Source organism: Penaeus chinensis, chromosome 3 (assembly GCF_019202785.1).
Source record: "Penaeus chinensis breed Huanghai No. 1 chromosome 3, ASM1920278v2, whole genome shotgun sequence".
NCBI classification, from domain to species: domain Eukaryota; kingdom Metazoa; phylum Arthropoda; class Malacostraca; order Decapoda; family Penaeidae; genus Penaeus; species Penaeus chinensis.
In genome coordinates, this window is record NC_061821.1 from 11956597 (window position 1) to 11974549 (window position 17953).

The 17953-nt window shown below is 50.0% G+C and overlaps 2 protein-coding genes across 3 annotated transcripts in view; both read right to left on the reverse strand.

Moving 5' to 3' along the window:
* The window catches only part of LOC125038761, a 346591-nt gene that overhangs the window by 43070 nt on the left and 285568 nt on the right, over nt 1-17953 (reverse strand). The gene's annotated exons all lie outside the window — the stretch shown is intronic.
* The window catches only part of LOC125038774, a 42403-nt gene that overhangs the window by 21479 nt on the left and 2971 nt on the right, over nt 1-17953 (reverse strand). The window lies entirely within an intron of this gene.

Genomic DNA, 17953 nt, shown 5'->3' on the forward strand with positions numbered 1-17953 from the left:
AAAGAAAGAGAGAAAGAGGGAAAGAAGAGAGGGAGAGAGGGAGAGAGGGAGGGAAAGAAGAGAGAGAGGGAGAGAAGAGAGGGAGAGGGAGAGGGAGAGGGAGAGGGAGAGGGAGAGAGAGGGAGTGGGAGAGAGGGAGAGGGAGAGGGAGAGAGAGAGAGGGAGAGAGAGAGAGGGAGAGAGAGAGAGGAGAGAGAGAGAGAGAGAGAGAGAGAGAGAGAGAGAGAGAGAGAGAGAGAGAGAAGAGAGAGAGAGAGAGAGAGAGAGAGAGAGAGAGAGAGAGAGAGAGAGAGGGGGGGGGGGGAGGGGGGGAGGGGGGAGGGGGAGGGGGAGGAGAGAGAGAGAGAGAGAGAGAGAGAGAGAGAGAGAGAGAGAGAGAGAGAGAGAGAGAGAGAGAGAGAGAGAGAGAGAGAGAGAGAGAGAAAGAGCGAAGAAGTGCTCACGTACGCAAAGAAACGCGTACCAAGTCCCCCTTCCCCGTACGCAAACCAACAAACATACGCGCGTGTGTGTGACGAGGTGTCGATACAGGCATGCGATGACCAGCCCATTTGGCTCCTTGCCCCGGGTCGATCCTGCTGTGCCATTAAACACTTCCCCGGCTCTCAAATCGGCTTCATCTCCCCATGTCGTAGGATAATGACCCCTATGATACCCAGGTGTGTGTCAGGACGTGTGTGGGTGTGTGTGTTGCATGCACTCGACAACCTCCATTTTCTGCTCATTATTATTCATGTATAAACTGGTACAGCGCCAATAATTTACATTTATGGAACAATGGTATCGGTATTCTGTCAGTGCATGTCTCTTAATGATAATGATACGTATTCATTCTTTTATGCAAAACTACATACAGTGATAAGAAAGATTTTGAGATTTCAGAGGGGACAAACATAAAAAGGACTTATATAATGATAAATCTCTACCTCTACTCCCGTCAATAGGCCACAGAGAGGCGTGTGTGACCGTTAAAGGAGGCCGGGAGAACTCCATTGGTCCTAGACTTAATCAAGGCCGTGTTTATGCCTCTATTTTATAGCTCATTTTAATACCTCATCCGCACATGCTTATATATTTTTTAATTTTCTTAATTAATTTGCTCCGTCGCCCTCACGGGCATTATAAACATCGATATTAATGCTCGTAACCAAGACTTTATAGGCGTCCATTCTCCCTCCTCATCAAAGGGCTGGCTATTTCTATCGTGGCTATCTCTCTTCAAGGCTCATCCTCGACTGGCGGGAGCTCCTTGAGATGGGCGCAGCGACGGCCAGCGGTAGCCTGGCTTGAAAGAGGAGCTTGTGGGGGATCAAGTGGAGACGAAGGAGAAGGAGGAAGAGGAGAGGAGGAGGGGGAGGAGGAGGGGAGGAGGAGGAGAATGAAGAGGAGGGTGACGATAAAAGGACAAAGCGATCAATTTTATTTTTTACATTAGTCTTTTAAGAAAACATAATACATAAGAGAAAGTCGAGCAAGTTTGTGCACACTGTGGATGACCCCAAGCTATTCATTTTTATATCACCAGCCACTTAAAACTAAAGCAAACCCATCATCGATTTACAACGGAGGAACTTTATAGGTAGGGTAACGAATGGGAAAAAAAATGAAGCAACTATGTTAATCTACACACTTAATACATAACCAACCAATTAATATTTCAATGCGTAGAAAAAAAAAGAAAATAAAGCCCCCGAAAAAAGAGCCAAGGAGGAGTCCGCCCGCCCGTAAACAAAGCGAGAATCCGATAATTGAAAACAAGCCAATAACTTCATCCCGTCCGCCGGCAAGGCTAACAGGGATGGATTAACCGAGGCTCTCCGGCATCCCGGTGACTTACGGGATTGTATGCGCATCAACACGAATATAAAGAGACTTGTAAACACACAAAATCCACCATAAGAGAAAATCCCTTGTCAATCCCGGGGCTCCGCGATGGCTCTCCATACAGGGAGTAGGGCGAATCACACCTGTGAATCCCTCGACCAATCTGCGGCGTCCTGGTTATATGACACATTACCGGTTATGGGGAGGGATCGCACAAATAGCTCTCACGAGGTTTACAACTATTTTCAAATGTGGAGGGGACTGGATCCATACCACACGTCACGGGGGAAGGGAGGAGGAGGGAGAGGGGCGGGGAGGAATGCAAGGCGAGGGGAGGAGAAAGGTTGAAAAAATAAAGGACTAGACAAGATCTCGCTTTTCTAGATGTGAATATACTTAAAATCACGTACCGTTGCGTGAGGCAGTTACACTCAACAAGTCTTTAAGTGTAATGTTATTAATGCTATTAAAGATAGGAGAAAATAAAAAGTCAACATGATAAGAAAAGCCAAGAAAATGATAAAAGACACAAATACAGAAAATCAAGCATGAAAAGAAGTCATAGAAATAAAAACTAAAGGACGTTAAACCTACCTACCGAAACCGCCCAGCTAAGCAGGCAAGAGACAGCACATAAAAGCGAGCGTTGTGCTGAGGGCTAGGATGTTCCTCCCTCGCGCGTGCATTAACTCTCTCAAGTTGACCACGGCGAGAGCTTGTAATTTCAAGTCTGGCTTCAACTTGCCAACTTGACATGCCTTTCTCAAGCACGCTGTAACCGAGCCTCTGCGCTGTCATAATCATGAGGCGACCTCTATTACTCGCTCAAGTACCGGGCTCACACGTCACGTAATAATTCCGCTTTAATATTTGCTCAAGATAATCGCAGTATCAAGAAGACGCTAAGAATTCGATACGTGCCTTGATGAGGGTGTTTGTTGGTCGATAAAAGTTTCCAGAGCAGAAGAATTGGCGAATATTTGAAAGCAAAATCCAGGCATAAATTAGGTTAAGCCTGGCCTGGCTAAGCAAGGCTCGGGCAAATTTACAACCCCATAAACTAAAGTAATGAACTAAAGTAGTGTGACTCCAGTTTCACTATTGCTTAAAAAATAATCAAGTGCAAAAAAGTGAAGATAAACAAACAAGCTAAACAGACGAATAACAAGCTGCACATACGCGAGGTCGAAGCGAATGTCAGGAGCCATCTTGGGCGACATATCAGAGCGAATTCAGATCTCCGCCACGTCGCCCTTTTATCATCAGCTTCACGCTCGATAACCTGCGCCCTCTGATGGCCCGGCCGGCACCTCGACGGGCCCTTTCTGCCTCGGGAAGGCGGCCTTAAGAGATCCGTCAGGGCCAAAGGAGGTTCCCGACGTCTTTTTCATAGGCACACAATGCCATTGTCCTCCGCGAATCCGTAACCCGTGGGACGTGTCCGGGACCTTCCCCGTCGGGCTGCAATCAGGCCCCGTGGGATGTCCCTGCAGGTTTTCAGCAATGCAGGCCTGCCTCGCAATTTCTGACCGGCCGTTTGGGTCATCTCTCGCATCCTGGGAATCATACTACTCAGGCGACGCAGCAAAGCCGAGAGAGCGAACAGCAGAGCGTAAATTGAGTATAAACTGGCGGCAGACACGCAGGGCGGGCGGGCACTGCGCCATGCGTGGCGGTGCTGGCCGAGGGCCTTCTGCGTCATGGGAATATGACCCTTATCGAATAAGAGCCGAATGCTCTCATACGTACCAAATCTAATGTTGTTAGCAAATTATACACTCACAGCCATTGCTTCAAATCCGGTTACCAAAGATTTTCGAATGCACATCCAGCACTGTTCTTTAAATTGAACAAACGCTAAATGAAAAAAACATAAAAGATATCAGTAACCAAGATTTGCTGCCGTCAACTCTCCCTGACTTAACGGTGTCACAGTCATCATTATACCGAGATAATCGACTTAATTCCACGAGCGGTGTGCCCTTGTCTACACCACTGCAGCCTCCACCTCTCTCTATCTCCTGCTTATTTCCTCTAGCAGTTCACTTTCCCCTTGCTTTAAACACCGTTCATTTCCCCTCACCTTTGTCTGCTCATCTTCGGTTCCTTCTCTAAATCTTCCCCTCGTCTCGTGCGGTTATCGCACACGCACATATGGCCCTTCCTCTCGTCACCTCCTTTCCCCTCAGCAACTCCCCATCCCTCTCCCCACCTCCTGTCAAGCCACCAATCCCTTCTCCCGTCAGCTCTTTTCTCCCCTCTTTCCCCTCTCCGACTCCCCTCCCGCCCCCCTCCCCTCGGCCGTGACTGCGCCTGGCTGCTAATGACAGCGTTGAAATAAAACGATCGTAAAAAACGGGGCACAAAACACAAGGGTTGACAGCAGAGCCCCGACGGCCTCCTCTCAGCCGGCCATGTATCACCTCCCTCATGCGAGCTGCTCATTTAAGCGGATATTACGGACTGGCCGGTTTCGATCCATTCCTCTCTGTCCCGGTGACGTCTGAGGGCGGAAGGGGGTTCGGGAGAGATTAAAAAAGGGGGCAAATGACAAGCCAAATGGTATTTCCCTCTCCCCTAGCCTCGTCAGTGACATACACGCAAGCTCTAAAAAAAGGCTATAAAATCGGTCTATACAACTCCGTTTCCTCCCACATGAACGTTTAAGCTCAATCGGTCTTCCCTCTCGATTTCTCATGCCGCAGATCTGCAAACATAAAATATCTCGGGCGCAACTTTGCTCTCTATGTCATTCCTACTTCGTGATACGACAATCAATTCATGTCGGTAGATGGTGCCCTCTCGAAGTTTCTCCGAACAGCTGCAAAGCCATCCGTCGAGAGAGAGAGAAAGAGAAAGAGAAAGAGAAAGAGAGAGAAAGAGAGAGAAAGAGAGAGAGAGAGAGAGAGAGAGAGAGAGAGAGAGAGAGAGAGAGAGAGAGAGAGAGAGAGAGAGAGAGAGAGAGAGAGAGAGAGAGAGAGAGAGAGAAGGGTGAGGGGGACTTCCCGTGTGTAAACCAGGAGCAACGACTTCTCTCTGAAGACTAGGCCTATGCGGAAACAAGATCACCTTTACTCGCGGCGAGCTTAAGATAAATAAAATAAAAAAAAAGTAAAGTTAATGTCCCAGAAAGACCGAATCAAGCGGGTTCATCCGGGATTCCATTTACAGCACCTTCAGCCGGCACGGAGCCTCGCCCGGTCCCCAGGGATGCGTTTGGGCGTCAGAGGGGGAGGATACGTGAACACACTCACTGCCGACTTTTACACTGAAGGTCACTCACTGGTCGATCTACTTATGGTATTAATGGATAAGGGAAGGGGTGGAATACTCAAGATGACAGAGAGGGGGAGCGGAGAAAAGGGATGAGAACAGGGTAAGGGAAGAAATATAAGAGAAAGGTGAGGTGAGGAATGGAATAAGGGAAAGGGAAAGGGAAAAGGAGGAAGGGAGGGGAACAACCGCCTCTTAACAACCCACACGAACAACCCCGGGCACAACCACCGATGACCATAACCCTCACCCCCCTTCTCCCCTCTCCCCTCTCCCCGACACGATGGCCTTCCTCAGATCTCGAAGTTGGGAAAAGAATCGGTTTTCTCTGCAAGCAGGAGAAAAAGATGACAAGTGCGCAGCGAGAGGAAAAAAAGGGAATGGCAGGAGTTGAGGAGAAAGCAAGAAGGGTACGAGAAGGAGGAGAAGGAGGAGAAGGAGGAGAAGGAGGAGAAGGAGGAGGATGAAGAGGAGGAAGAGGAGGAGGAAGAGGAAGAGGAAGAGGAAGAGGAGGAGGAGGAGGAGGAGGAGGAGAAGGAGGAGGAATAGGAGGAGGAGGAGGAGGAGGAGGAGGAGGAGGAGGAGTATGAGGAGGAGAAGGAGAAGGATGATGGTGGTGATGAGGAGAATAAGAACAAGGAGAAAAGGAAGAAAGAAAACGCAGTAGAAAACGAAAGTAGAAGCGAATGGAATAATGAAGAAATGACGATACAACCCAAAAAAAAGGTCATAAAAGGTCAAAGGCTCAGTAAAGATAATGGATCAAAGGTGAAAAACCAGCAAGAGTGAAGTACGAGGCGGAGCGCGTGGCTGCAGCGATAAGGAGCCGGGGCGAAGGACACGAGCAAGAAGATGAGGTGCGTTTCGTGGGGCATCTGACACTCGGAATGAGGCGGGCACTGAATTCTATACCGCAGGCGAGCACACGTCATAAAACTCGAATACCCATTACGAGGGAAGAAAATAGAGCGCGATTGGATTATCCGCCCGAGGAGGAGGGAACAAATCACGCCATCGGAGGGGCTGAGAATGTGGCATGGAATCAGCGTGTTTACGGCTTCCGCTCGCCATGGCCGAAGCAACGAGCGAATCGACACGAAGCTCTCGTTTAGATCGGCAAGGGCAATTAAGGCCTAAAACGATCCCGGTAATTCGACGACGAATGAGTTAGGGGAAACAACCTCAATAAGGGATAAAAAAATAACAACAATAACAACAAACTTCGCGGTCTATGAAGTTATACAAGAATTCTTTTCGCTTTGGAACGTCTTGGATTGTTCTTTTCTTACCGTTTCATTTGCTTTTCGTGCAGTATTAGTGATTTACCTAACGTTTATTAATTATCTAGGAACGTGTCTGCATATAAAATGTCTGTTTCTATTATAAAATGCAATGAGCGCATTTCTTGGCAAGAGTGACCAATCATGGACGAAGCGCTCGTAACGAGTCAGCGTCGGTGGAGTTGCAACATAATTCCTTGAATGCGCGGAAGGCACTGAAGGCGGCAGGAGGACAGGTGTTCATTGACACCATCTGTCTGTGTCGTTAATCCCCCTTCCTCATTCCGCGTCGCTGGCTCCTTCACACACATCCCTCCTGCCCTCTGCAATGCTGCCACTGCATTGTGTCGCTCACATGGAAACCGCGGACGCCATGCGTCGCCTTCGCACCCAAATTAACCCGAGTCCAAACCGCTTTCCCTCGCCTGATAGCATTTCCCGGACCCCATCTCCAGGCTTCTCGTCACACCACCTCGGACGTAAGCCTAGTCTTCGAAATTCTCGCCCTTGCCTTCTCCCAAACACTCGCCAAATTCTCCCCTCCATCGCGAGAGTACTTTCCCTCGCCCGCCGCCATTCCCGGGCTGTCCTCGGCCCATACCATCCCCTTCTACCTCCTCCTCTTCTCCCTCTCCTCCCTCCACGCCCTCCCATCTACCCATCGCCACTCTGCTCCGGCTGCCTTCATGCACTCCTCCACCACGCCTTTAAGAGCCTCTTCGCCCTCCCCTCTCCCTCGCCTCCCCCTTAGCAACACTCCCCCTCACGTCCCCCTAGCAACCAGTGTCCGCAACCGGGCCCTTATAATACCACACGGCCGCAGAGTTCAACAACCAACTAACTAATTACCTAAGCTCTCCCCTTCTCACCCTCTGTCTCCCCTCCTCCTTCCTTCTCCCTCCCCCCTTTCCTCCCCCTTCCCTTCTCCCTCTCCCGCCAACGAGTGAGTGAAAGCAGAGGTTCCTCGCGACGATAAGAAAACCGGGGGCGAAAAGGGATGAGAAAACATGGAGGGAACAGGAATACGAAAACTAGGGAGCAAAAACGACGAAAAAACAAACAAACAAAATAACAGGGAGCTAAGACAGTAGAGAAATTGGAATAGATAAAAGAGACAAGAATACCGAGAAAGGAAGAAATAAGAAAATAGGGTGCTAGAAGAGATTAAAAAATAGGGAACTGAAAGAGATTAAAAAAGGATGCTAAGATATTTAAAAAAGGGGATCTCGCAAAAGAAAGAAAATAGAGCAAGAAAAAGAAAAAAGCGAAGGACAGAAAGAAAAAAACAAGGGTGCGTGAGGAAGTAAATGGGCATAAAGCATAGGCAACGACGTCGTCCAGCGCCCAAGCCAGTGTATCACGGCCGTGCTATCGCCGAAATGACATGCTTAAAAGCGTTCCATGAAGGAGAATTAGCGGACGGCGCCAGGCAGCTCACGTACTCGCAAGACCTAGCCATCCCACTAATGAGCATATAGAGGACGCCACGATATTTTAGCCCCAATGACTCCTCGCCGGTCTAATTAACACAACACCAGCAAACATTTCCGCTTCTGAAATACTATCAGGACCTTCCCGTTTTTTCTAGGCATTTTACCTTTCCTTAAAACCTTATACTTTATTTTACGTATTTCCTGTCTTCTAATCACTCGGAAAGATTATCCAACTTCCTCCGGAAGAATTGGTGGTGGAAATATGGGAAACAATAAGACAAGGACCAGCATTTCGTCACTAATAGTCTAATTCTGGATAGAATGGGAGGGAGAAGGGAGCTGAAAGGGAAGGGGAAGGGAGGGGAAAGGCAGGGGGAAAAGGGAAGGGGAAGGGAGGGGAAAAGGAGAGAGAGGGATAGGGTGCGAGACTAGGATAGGTGGGGAAAGGGAGCTGAAAAGGAAGGGGAAGGGAGAGGTAAGGAAGGGGAAAAAGAGGAGAGGGAGTGGGTGAGCGAATAAGGTAGGCGGGGAAAGGGAGCTGACAGGGAAGGGGAACAGAGGGGTAAAGAAGAGAGAGGGGTGAGAGAAACTAGGACCAGCATTTCGTCGCCCATAGTCTAATTCAGTCGACGGGGTTACCGAATCACAGGAAGCCGACGGCGAGGGAGAGGCCGACGAGAAGCGGTCAGTCCACGCGCCTTACCGGAAGCTCGTGCAGGTACCTCGCCGTGACGTAACTTCTATCGTGTCTCCGGCGGCCGCGGGTCACACACAGGCCCCCGCTGGGTCCCTGGCAGGCCGCGAACCCCAACTTCCCCAGCGGCGGTTCGTTGCGTCGTATAATTGCAGGCAAACGGGAGTTGCTCTACAAATATAGTCATGAACTAAGTACTGCATGATTGCCCGTGACGTCATCTCGATCATATTTCATTCTTAATATCCACAACGGAAGCTCTGGCCAGTCTTGCATGAGGAGACCGGCCTTCATGCGCTCATGTCCTAAGTTTGCTCTCTCGTTACGTCTCGTCTCATCTGTCTGTTTGCCTTCTCCGCCCCTTCCTCTGCGCCTCCTTGTTGATTCTTGCATCATCATGTGCGTTGTGACGTGGGTCGCGTCGTGGGAGCTACTCGAACGAAGGCAAAAACACAGAGAAATACCAAAGCAATCTAGAGCGCCAACGGTGAGCTCTTTAGGCCTATAACTAAGGCAGGCCTCCAAGTCCAAAAAAAAAAAAATACTGTTTAGAAGAAATAAAGGTCATTGAACCGGCAATACCCGTTCGTAGCAGATGAACCCCGTTACGTAAACCTACGCAGTATTCCTTGTAAAAGTCTTGATATGACTTACACCGATCTGGCATCCGAACCATCCATTTCCATCCTCTTTTAATCTTCATCTAATCTCCCGCAATCTCTCCAGTGATTAATCACAAGCTTCTTAGGTTACGTTGGGAAACAGCGCGTTATTAAGGATCCGCACCACTTCAGCGTGTCTCTTACAGCGCAGACACTACCCCCGTTACGACTCGCATATTCTAGCATATCTTCTTTCTCTTAACATGGCTGCAGCTCCTCTCATCATACCTGCAGCACCCTCACCTACCGCCACCTTCCTTCCTCCAGCTATATAATCAGGAGATGCACCTGCTACACCTCCACCCAAGGCGAAAATCTATAAGATCCACACCTGCACTGTCAGACGCCGCCCCACCCTCTGCCTGCACCGGGACCTTGCCACTCCACCTGCTTGCTTCCTTCCTCCTAGCCACCTGCTTGCTTCCTCCTCCTCACCGCCTACTTGCTTCCTTCCTCCTAGCCACCTGCTTGCTTCCTCCTCCTAACCGCCTGCTTGCTTCCTTTCTCCTAGCCACCTGTTTGCTTCCTCCTCTTTGTCGCCTGCTTCCGTCCTCCTGCCACTTGCTTGCCTGCTTCCTTCCCCTTAGCACTCCATCTGCTCGCTCCGCTCTTCTTGCCACCTGCTTGCTCGCTCTCTACTCCTAACAACTCCATCTGCTTGTTTGCTTCCTAACAGCAAACCTACCTGCTTCCTTCCTACTTCTCCCTCACCCTAGCCACTCCACCTCCCTCCTTCCTCCTCCTACCACCTACTACCAAACCCCTGTTCATCTCCCCGCACCGCAGAGATGAACCATGCATTCAGCGAACCCCTGGCTTGCGAAGAAACTATTTCGGTGAAAGTTATAACAAATAAGATTTCCCAGGCACTAAATTTCCACGCTTGCAAATTCCGACAACTGCATGATCATACTATTTCTGGATCCTCCTTCCTTCACTCCCTCACTCCCTACCTCCCTCCCTCCCTCCCTCTCCCCCTTTCGGCCGTGAGGTTTTGTTTTCATTTGGTAAATATTCCCTGTTTGTACAAAGGCTGAATGGACGCTTTTATTTCCTATTTACTTGACAAAATAATGTTACATAGAATACGTCGTTTATGCGGCTTTATATAAATGTATTCCCTCAGTTGCTGTATCTAAAGAAAACGGTCTTTTATCCTATCCTATTCCTAGCATCAACCGATAAAAAACTCAAAGTTGAAGCATCACAAAAAAGGGACCGCCATTTGTTCCTGCAATACAAGCGATCCCTAAATCCCCAAATCCCCCAAACCCGAAAATGGCGCCGCACACCACGAGCCGCGAGCGTTAAGACTTTCCAACCAAAAGGACATTCCGCAAGATCCTTCGTTCCGGACCTACCTGCCCTCCCTCCCCGCTCCCCTATGGCCAAGACTTCCCTCCCTCCCCTCCCCTCTCTCTCCTCCCTTCCCTCCCTTCCCTCCCATTCCTCCTCCATGGTAATTAGGGTGCGGCAACGAATCAGCGGGACGCAACATGAGAGCTCTGTCTCGCCGCCGTCCGTCAATCACTTGACAATGGGGTGGAGAGAGAGAGAGGAAAAAAAACCCGGAAGGGAAGCCGGGAATAATAGGTGTATGGGAGAGAGGGAGGGAGAGGGAGGGAGAGGGAAGAGAGGGGGCGATGGAACGGGAGAGAGGTAGAAGGAGGTGCGGGGGATGTAACAGGAGAGGGGGGAAGGGGAGGGGGAAATGGAACAGGAGAGGGGGAAAGGGAGGGGGCAGTGGAACGGGAAAAATGTAGGAGGAGGTGGGGGGATGGAACAGGAAAGGGGGAAGGGAAGGGGCACTGTCATAAAATGGGGAAAGGGTGAGGAGCAATGGAACGGGATGAACCAATAGAGAAGGTAATGAAACAGGGTAACGCAGAGGGGAGCTGGCGATGAAAAAGGGGTAAAGAGAGGAGTCAATGGAACGGGAGGGGGAGGAGACGGGGCAAAGGAAGAGAATGGGAGAGGGGGCAATGGGAGGGGATAAGGGGTTGCGGGGCTTCGCGGCGGGGCAGGTGACGAAAGGGAGAAAGGGGAAATGACGCCGTGACGATACACTCCTCGCGGCGGGCAGAGTTCTCGCAATCACGACGGAAACATTCTTTACCGCAATGCAATTCAATATTCACAGAGAAAGCCGCGGGGGAAACGGGCCGCGCGCACCGCACCGCAGTTCAAAATCCCCAAAGCAAATGCAGAAAGCAGATCGAATGTTCGCGAACCAAACTTCGTAGAAACAAGCAAACAAAAACAAAAAAGCACACACACACATCCCTTCCTTCAGAAACAGCGACACAAGAGCACTTGGCATGTTATGGACCCGGACAAGAAATGTTATTGTAATATTCATATTCTGGAACATTTGCTTCGTTATATCTTTTTTATCGTATTTTCTCTTTAGTACAGGAATGTGCTTTAACAAGTGTACCTTTCACGCGAGCACTTCCCTATGCACAGCATGACCCATTACTGGCTGTTTATTAAAGCATAAAAATGTTCTACGAAATACTAAGCCAGCATTTTCACAATCCAACTTTAAAAGTTTCCAAAAGGGTCAAAATATGCGTTCCCTTTTTTTTCATTTACATGATCACACTATACATGGACTCGAAAATTTATCACTGTGTGCTTTTGTTCTGCGTGGCGTCACGCTCTTTCTGCCTGTTTAAAAACAAGTAGATGGTGGGGGGGCGACGTGAGGGAGACGGGGGTAGAGAGAAGGGAGGCAAGTAGCGAAAGAAAGAAAGGAGGGGGAGGGAGAGGGGTAGATATGGAGAGGGGTGGCATATAGGGCATTCACCTGTTCTCCAATCAATACTTTAGTGAACCCTTTTGTACTTTGAAATAAAAGAACACACCCTCTTGTGGCTGTGCAGCGTACTTCTGTCTCGTCTCGCCTGCCTGCCCGTATCTCCTTCTAAACCGTACTCAAGCTCTACCCTTCTTCAGTGACCCGCCTCCTCCCTCCCTCTCTCCCTTTCTTTCTTCTTGGTAACTTCCCCCCTCCCCCCCCCCCAACCTAGTTACACTTCTGCCCAGTGCCACCTAGACACCCTGGTCACGGTCCTTGCCCCTTCCCTCCCCTCTACCCTAGTCACGCTCTGTTTGCTTCGCGCTCGTCACTCGGCACTGGAACTAGACTGGAAATCAATCATTTCTGATGAAGTTTATTACGTTCGTTTCCACCCTGACCGAGGCATGGTGCACTTTCAGAACATTTAATTATTGATACACAGTATGCTCGGCGAGGGCGGAGGGTACACGACTCGATACCGTCTTACACACACATGGTCGTTCGTGACAACATATATACCTGTCTGTCTGTGTATCTGTGCCCCTCTTTCAAAAATAGTCTAGCAATATCGAGTTTATATTAACTTGTGCCATGGGAATAAAAAAAGAACACAATTTATGTGAAACTGTCTTCCATTTACTTCTAGTTTTCACAATACAAGTAACTCGTTATTTACACCGTTATATCAAGAATCCTATCCCCATATTCTCAAACACAGCAAAGATCTTCATAACATGTAAAACACAACTCTAAGATCTTTAACATATAACAGGGAAAATAAAGAAACGTAAATTAAGAGCACGGTACAGTTTGTGCTGTGGCAAGATGAAGCCTTGACAGTGGAACTGATATCATTCAATTGCGTGTTCATATATTTACTTCATATTTTTTGAAGACGTGTGCCTACGTTTGGGGGTGACAAGAGCGGCTGGCTGAACGGATGGGGGGGGGGGGGCGACCCAGGGAAAGGAAGGGGAAGGATGGGTGAGGAAAAGGAGGGGGAAGGCAAGGAGACACAGAGGGGAGGGGGAGGGGGGAGAGGGAGAGGGAGAGGGAGAGGGAGATATATATATATATATATATATATATAGAGAGAGAGAGAGAGAGAGAGAGAGAGATAGGGGAGAGGGGAGGATGCTCATACACACAGACCGAGGACAATCTAATTAAAAAAAAAAGGCGACAAAAATGCCCACGTGTTCGAACCTTTTCTCCTTCCTCAAAACACGCTACACACCCATAATTCATCCCGGAGTTCAAGCAGACTGAAAATGGCAAACTCGCTGCATACAAACATACGAGCATCGAGGGCGAGGGGTCGAACCCTTAACAAATCAGCAAGACAGGACTCGATTGCTTTCCCCGAGGGTCCAATCCCGCCGCACGCCCATCCCGCCGCACGCCCACCCCGCCGCACGCCCCAGGCTCCATCCATCCTTCCTCCCGACCTCACAGGGGCGGCCCAACCATCCCGCTGTCAGCTCTTCTGGACTCACCCGACCTATTGATCATACGAAAAATTTACTGAAGGAAAGAGAGAGGCAAGGGAGGAAGGGATGGATGGATGGGTGGGTGGGCGGAAGGGAGAGAAGGGGGGAGAGGGAGAGAAGAGGAGAGGAAGAGAAAGAACGGAGAGGAAGAGAGGGACGGGGGGAGGGGAGGGGAGATGAGGGGAGGGAGGGAGGGAGGGAGGGAGGGAGGGAGGGAGGGAGGGAGGGAGAGAGAGGGAGGGAGGGAGGGAGGGAGGGAGGGAGGGAGGGAGAGAGAGAGAGAGAGAGAGAGAGAGAGAGAGAGAGAGAGAGAGAGAGAGAGAGAGAGGGAGGAGGGAGGGAGGGAGGGAGGGAGGGAGGGATGGGGAGGGAGGGAGGGAGGGAGGGAGGGAGAGAGAGAGAGAGAGAGAGAGAGGAGAGAGAGAGAGAGAGAGAGAGGAGAGGAGGGAGGGAGGGAGGAGAGAGAGAGAGAGAGAGAGAGAGAGAGAGAGAGAGAGAGAGAGAGAGAGAGAGAGAGAGAGAGAAATCGATAGACATATTGAACGAGATAACCATCCGTAAAAAAACAAAGATAAAGTATGAGTCCCTCCCTGACCCCCCACCTCCTCCCTCACCCAACCTCCTCTCTCCCAGAATGGAACGCCAGAGAGCTGCCTTACTTTATTATTTCGCAGACAGCAATACCGCGCCGAAATTTTTCAAAAACCGCAAAATACGAGCCGATCCCCAATGACAATCCGTTTTATCTTCATAAATGCCAGAGAGTGTCGCGTGCGGCCCGACTCTCGTGATCGGCCGCCCGTTCGCTCGTATCAGCGGTCGCGGTATCTGTGGCTTTGATCGCCTGTTTTTCTCGCCCTCTCTCCTCCCCCTATCACTTATTTTCTGTTTCTGTTTGTATTTATGTCCCTGTCTCTCACTTCTCTCTAGTCTCTTTACCCCATCTTCCTCTCTCTTTCTCTTTTTTTCTCTTTCTCTCTCTCTCTCCTCCCTCATCTCCCTCTCTCTTTCTCTTTCTCTCTCTCTCCTCCCTCTCTCTTTCCTTTATCCCTTCTCTCTCTCTCTTTTTCTCTTATCTCTCTCTCTCTCACTCACTCATCCGCCCCCCCCCCCAACCCCCCGCACCCGAATTCACCATCTCGAAAGTCCATGGTTCATCCCCGTTATCATTCAGTCATCGTAACTTCCCACAATACCGCATATATGAAAAATATGAGAGAACGTACCACCAGACAGATGGGGGAGAGGGGGGGAGGGGGAAGAAGAGAGGGAAGAGGAGAGGAGGAGGAGGAGGAGGAGGAAGGGGAAGAGGAAGAGGAGGGGGAAGAAGAAGAGGAGGGGGAAGAAGGAGAGGAGGAGGGAGAGGAGGAGGGATAAGAAGGGGAGGGAGAAGAGGAGGAGGAAGAGAGAGAAGAGGAGGAGGAAAAGATAGAAGAAGAGGAGGAGAAGAGAAGAAGGAAGAGGAAGGGGAGGAGGAGAGGAGAAGGAGGAAGAGGAAAAGGAGGAAGAGGAAGAGGAGGAGGAGGAAGAGGGGGTGGGGGTTCTAGGTGGGGGGAGTAGACATTGGGTCAGAAATTAAAGTTTAGTACCGTAACGTCGTCCGATGATGCGGTCTGCCATTAATAAAGGGTACAAATAACGCATGTGAACTGTGGTACACGTGGGTCTTTGTCTCTCTTCGGTATTTATGGACTTAAAGGTGAGATAAATGGCTGCACGAGATGGCTGGATGAGATCAAGGGGGAAAGAAGGGCAGGTATTTTGAGGGACAGGAAGAGGCGTGAGGGCACGTAGAGAGGGAGAGACAAGAAAGGACGAGGAATGAGAAAGACAGAAAGGAGGAAGTACGGAGGGAAAAGGGAGAGGAGGGAGGGGAGAGGGGGTAAGGGGGAAAAAGAGGGGAGAGCAAGAGATAGATATGAGAAAGAGCGAGTAAAAGAGAAAGAGAGAGAGAAAGAGAGAGAGAGAGAGAGAGAGAGAGAGAGAGAGAGAGAGAGAGAGAGAGAGAGAGAGAGAGAGAGAGAGAGAGAGAGAGAGAGAGAGAGAGAAAACACTACAAAACGGGCTAATAACCGAGGGAAGAAATAGACTGGAACAAGCGTGCCCTCGGCGTCAGAGTACACAACACAGCGTGCATCTTGCCCCCATAGATCGTAGCTTATACCCAAACTGAAAACCTAACGTCAAAACGGAGCACGGACGATATCCTACACAAAAGCCGAGAGAGAGAAAGAACGCGAGGAAGACGGCTCAGGTCAGGATCCGTGACTTACTACAAAGGGCGTCGCGCACAGTACTTCAGGGATTAAAACGTCGCTGTAGAAGGAGGGAAGGAGGAGGAGGATGTCAGCGTTAGTTCTGGGACGAAGCACCAAATCTACTTAGCTTAAAATCTTCATTTTTTAAGTTTTTAAAATCTTCATTTTTTAAGTTTTAATTTTTTATATATATATTTTTTGTCTCTAGGAGTTCACACTGTCAGGTGGGAAAGAGGGAAAGAGAAAGAGAGACCGGGAGGAAGGAAGGGAAGGAGGAAGAGGGAGGGAGGAGAGAAAGAGAGGGAGGAGAGAAAGAGAGGGCGAAGGAGGAGAAGGAGAGGGAGAGGGAGGAAGAGGGAGAGGGGGGGAGAGAGAGAGAAAGAGAGAGAGAGAGAGAGAGAGAGAGAGAGAGAGAGAGAGAGAGAGAGAGAGAGAGAGAGAGAGAGAGAGAGAGAGAGAGAGAGAGAGAAAGAGAGAGAGAGAGAGAGAGAGAGAGAGAGAGAGAGAGAGAGAGAGAGAGAGAGAGAGAGAGAGAGAGAGAGAGAGAGAGAGAGAGAGAAGGGAGAGAAAGGGGGAGAGAAAGGGGGAGAGAAAGGGGGAGAGAAAAGGGGGGAGAAAGGGGAGAGAGAGAGAGAGAGAGAGAGAGAGAGAGAGAGAGAGAGAGAGAGAGAGAGAGAGAGAGAGAGAGAGAGAGAGAGAGAGAGGAGAGGGAAAGGGAGAAGGAGAGGGAAAGGGAGAGAGAGAGGAAGAAAGGGAGGGAGGGAGAGAGGGAGAGAGGGAGAGAGGGAGAAAGGGAGAGAGGGAGAGAAGGAGAGAGGGAGAGAAGGAGAGAGGGAGATAAGGAGAGAGGAAGAGAGGGAGAGAGGGAGAGAGTTTGTGCAATTATTCATACTCATTCATGCCTTTACGCTTTTATGCTTTTAGTACGTACTTCAGGAATACTACAATACAAATTAACTTTCTTATGGTGTATCTATCGGTGTACTTCTGTATTTATTTGTGTGAGTGCGGGGGGTGCGTGCATGCGTACGCCCGGTTGACAGGTCAAGAAACTTTTTGAAGCGAACAAGGTACGCGTTACTAGAGGCTGCCTGTGCCAGGGCACGCGTGTAGCACATAAACTGTTAGTAACACTTAGTAAACAGAAGCGGCACCCACGCCCCGCTTGTATCTCGCTCTCGCAAAGCTTCCTCGGAAAATTCGCCGTATATATTACCACTCACATGACACAGTCCACGCCGCTCTTTGCTGAATCCTGTTAAACGTTTTTCGTCGCTCGACTGAAAACACTTTTGGACGCGAGTCATGCTCCTTTCTCGGAAGTTGAACAACGATAAACATAAATATCCCGTGCATCTACTCAGAGCTAAAAATATCTCGCCGCCACAAAGGACTCAAAAGAACATTCGTGATTGACTGATCCCGCAGCCAGCGAGAAGGTCAAGAGGCCCCGGGTCCTCGAGGTGGGTAATGTCTCCCGCTCCCACCTGTGGTCTTTTTTTCGCATCCAGGGCACTGGTTTGCTGTTGCAAGTCACCCCCCCGCCCCCTTCAACCCCCGCACACCCGTGTCATGCAAAGGTCATCAGGGTTCAATGGGCATCTGGGTCTCGGGGCCAGGTGGGCAATTCTTACGTTATGTGCAAGGAGGGACGGGGAGGGGGTGTAGGTTGGTCTTTGCCCACTACCCCTCCTACCTTTCATATACAGCACCGCCTGCATCGGTCGTTGCGTGAAACTGCGTCTATTAAGGTCAGAGGCGCCGGTACTGCATGGGGGAGGGGTAATGGCATCAAAATTGCATATAGACAATTTTGAATCTGGAAAATGGTCCCCTCGTGGGTTATCACCAGGGTCGTATCTGCCGCGGAGAATGAGGTAACTAAAATAGAACAGCAACGAGCACGCCACGGCCCCGAGGCCAAGCAAAACCTTCCTCCCATGCAAGTTCACTGCACGTCGCTTTCCCCGCACAATGGATTGCTTCCAATTTCCTTACAAATCACTTTTCCATTTCCATTTCCGGCAGATCGTCCTCCGCTCATTGCTCTCTCTCTCCCCGCGGGTGACACCTCGCAGCTTCTTCTGTCACGCACGTCGCCCCTACCCTCGCCCTCCTCAAAAAGGCGACCCCCGCCCCCTGTCCCTCCCTCTGAGCACCTGATCTGATCATCCCCAAACGACCCCCGTTTAAGCATGGCGCACAAGTGGTGATGTGATCCCATTTTCTCGGGGAA